Below are 3,956 nucleotides of genomic sequence, written 5' to 3'. Positions count from 1 at the left end.
AAAGTTGGATATGTGGGAGGTAGTTCATGTTGATGAGTATCTTGAGGTGGTGTGTAAGAAGGTGTATGATGGTGGTGGTATGATGATTGAAAATATGGTGATTGAGGGTTGTGTTGAGGGTAGAGGTCATAGTTATATGGTGGTGGAGGTGTATAGTCATAGTAAAATCCACCATATCCTTGGTTTGGGTATGCATATTGGGGAGGGTATGGTTCATTGTAATATGGAGGAGGTTGCTCCTCCCAAAATTGATGCTCCAAACCCATGATGCAATCCACAATTAAAGTTATCAAATCCTACAAAATGATCACAACCAAACACCAAACCAAGAGGGTGATAACTCATAGAGAAAATAGGAAATATAAACTAAAGACATCAAGTGACAAAAGAAATAAAATCCTAATTATCAACAGAAGCAAACAAACAACTAAAAAGTATGTATTCACACTATGGACATATTTACAACAACCAAAACATAGCACTCATGACGCTAGCTCCCCGGCAACGGCGCCAATTTGATAGTGAGTGTTTTATCGTTGATCTAGAGTTTCTCAAAATAGAATTCCATCCTTGGTAGCATAGCCCAAATTAACAATAAAATCTCACAATCAAAGTTTAATCCAAAATATGTGGCAATTCAATATAAAATTTACCGAGAGTATTTAAACTCCCGGGTCGTTCTCCCTAGGAACTAATGACAACAAGTGCACACAATTTTGGTTGTGGAAAGCAAGGGGTTTTAACGATAAGGAAGCAAACAAACAAAGGAATTAAAAGAACTAGACGAAATTGCAAGTAATAAAGTAATAAAAGAACTAAAGAACAACGTATGTAATATAAACAAGTAAGACTCAAAATTGATGGAAAAGCGGTTTCAAACATAAATGAAACCGTGACTTAGGATGAGTCATGGAATCCCTTCCTTGCCATAACCATAACTATGATAATTATGATGGATTAATCTCACTAAGTCAACCTTCGCATCGGAGAATAAGTCAAGCGAGCATACGTGTTCTTAACCCACAAATCCTAGCTAACTTACTAATTACCTTGGTAAAAAGCTAGTGTTAGTGGGAACAAGAACAATTAACAACCCAAGAATTATCACTAAATGTTGGACATTATGGCTCTGGTTATCCATAGACTCATTTTTCGCAAGCCAAGGGGTGGAAATTATCCCATAATCAAAATTGGCATTTCATCAAACACATAGATGGCATAAACATAAAATATGGCAAAATTGGTAAATTAATGAAAACTATGAACCATAAATGATCAAAATCAATAAAAGTAACTTAACAAACATATAAAAGCCATCAAACATCAAATTAAACAACTAGGAATTAAAATTGCAAGACAATGTAAATGTTGACTAATGAGATGAAAATAAAAGCAAGTGTAGAACAAGTGGTATAATAATAGAGAGAATTAAAGAAATACTTACAAGAAAATTGCTATAATCCAAAATCAAACTTGAACTATAAAATGCTACAAACCCTAACTAAGAACTTTAAGTGAGAATTTTCTACTCTACTCCTACTCTTACTATGTGTTTTTCCTAAAACTAAGATGGCTCTCTTGATAAGTGTTGAATTCCCCTTGATATAGCACTCCAATTCAGCCTTCAAACCTTCCAAAATGGGCCAAGAGGCCTCAGAAATCACGAATCATGTGTTTTATTAATAAAATCATGTGCAGGGACTTGTGCATCCGCACACTTGGCTGAAAATCCTCCTGTGCGTACGCACAGGTAACTGTGCACACGCACACGTCAATGTGTGTGCTTTTCCTTGTTTTCTTCATGTGTTCTCTCTTCTACATGCTTTTTTCCACTTTTGGCCATCCATTCTTACCTCTAAGGCCTGAAATCACTCAACAAACATGTCATGGCATCGAATGGAATAAAAGTGGATTTAAATTGCTCATTTCAAGCACAAAATTGCATGTTTTCACATTTAGGTTCAAATTAGGGATCAAACACAAAAGTTTGCTATTTTAGTGAATAAGTGTGAGTTTATGTGATGCAATCCACTCAATTCAAGCTAAAATATATCGTCAAATATGGACTCATCAAGAGTACCAACCTGCAATGAGAAAAGAGAAGTAGCAACGGATGAATAACAAATCACGAATGATCCACAAAACGTCTTGAAAGATTCAGAGAAGAAGAAAAGCTTGTGGCAAATCAAAGCAAAAAGAGAAACTTTCTCCAGAAAAGCAAAGAAAGTAGATAGAAACAAAGAAACTGAAAGGAAGTAAAACCCCTTTGAATTCAAACAAAATGCAAAGAGGGAAAAGAAATGGCAAAAGGAATAAAAGCCCAATCAATAGGCTTTAAAAGCGCTTGCATGATCCCAAGGAACTAACGCCCTCAAAAAATGACGCAGCAATTAAAGAGTGAAAGCAAAACTACTTCATGTTTCGAAATAGCATTAAAGAAAAGCTCACTCGAATAGAACGACAGCACCTTGGGTACGGTCAACAAGAGCGTGCTTTAGCTCGACCTCTCTTAGAAAAGGTTGAAGCTCCAGAACGAGCACAATTCTGAGAAAAGGTCGGAACTTAAGTAGGGGCACTATTTATACAAAAAGACCGACCTTATGAAAGGTTGGCCCACTGCCAACCTCTTCAACAAAGAGCTCGGGAAAAAGCCACAAAGGCCCACAAGAGGCCCAAATCGAAGAACCGCCACCTACTACGATGCAATTAGCAAAAGATATGACCTCAACCACAAAAGATAAGATAAGATAACAAACATATCTCAAGGAAGGTCGGCCAATACTACTATAAATACACTAGAGCACCCAGGTATAACTCATACTCTAATTCTACAAAAACCTACCTAAAGCTCGTACAGACTTAAGCATCATAATCTCTTGCAGGTACCACCACCCACCAGTGACCAAGGACCAAGACCAGACCAGAAGATCTCGTCCGAGATCGACCTCCCTGTTTCAGGTAACCCTTAGAACACTATTCCTTTGAGATAGATGGAGGAGCAGTAAGCTTCAACCTTGATGAAGCTATGAAGCACCCACCGAAAGACCATTCTATCTTCCAGTGTAATATTATTGATGAGACTGTGGCTGAAGTTCACCAAGAGGCAGTTGATGAGAACAACATGGCTCAAGGTGCAAGTGTGGAAAAGCCCTGTGAGTATACTAAAGACACTTTGCCACCTCTGATAGCTCCGGATGATCAAGCGCCGAACCATGAGCAGAACATGGAGTTGAAGCCCTTTCCGCCTCACCTCAAGTATGCTTATCTTGAAGACAATCAAAAGCTCGCAGTGATTATTGCAAAGAAGCTTACTTCCCAAAAAAAGGAGCGACTGCTTAGTGTACTGAGAAGAAATAAGAAAGCTATTGGGTGGAGTTTGGCGGACATAGTAGGTCTAAGCCCTCAAACTTGTGAGCACCGCATCTTTCTAGAGGAGGGAGCCAAGCCTATCCGTCAACCTCAAAGGCGGTTGAATCCCACAATTCTGGAAGTTGTGAAGAAGGAAGTGACCCGACTACTTGAAGCCGATATTATCTATCCAATCTTGGATAGTGAGTGGGTTAGTGATGAGCAGATAATTTGTACGCTTTTTGGCATTGTTTTTAGTATGTTTTTAGTATGTTCTAGTTAGTTTTTAGTATATTTTTATTAGTTTTTAGTTAAAATTCACTTTTCTGGACTTTACTATGAGTTTGTGTGTTTTTCTGTGATTTCAGGTATTTTCTGGCTGAAATTGAGGGACTTGAGCAAAAATCTGATTCAGAGACTAAAAAGGACTACAGATGCTGTTGGATTCTGACCTCCCTGCACTCGAAGTGGATTTTCTGGAGCTACAGAAGCCCAATTGGCGCGCTCTTAACGGCGTTAGAAAGTAGACATCCTGGGCTTTCCAGAAATATATAATAGTTCATACTTTGCTCAAGATTTGATGGCCCAAACCGGCGTTCAAAGTCACC

Source organism: Arachis duranensis, chromosome 2 (assembly GCF_000817695.3).
Source record: "Arachis duranensis cultivar V14167 chromosome 2, aradu.V14167.gnm2.J7QH, whole genome shotgun sequence".
Classification (NCBI taxonomy): Eukaryota; Viridiplantae; Streptophyta; class Magnoliopsida; order Fabales; family Fabaceae; genus Arachis; species Arachis duranensis.
Note: the sequence above shows the minus strand (reverse complement) of the source record.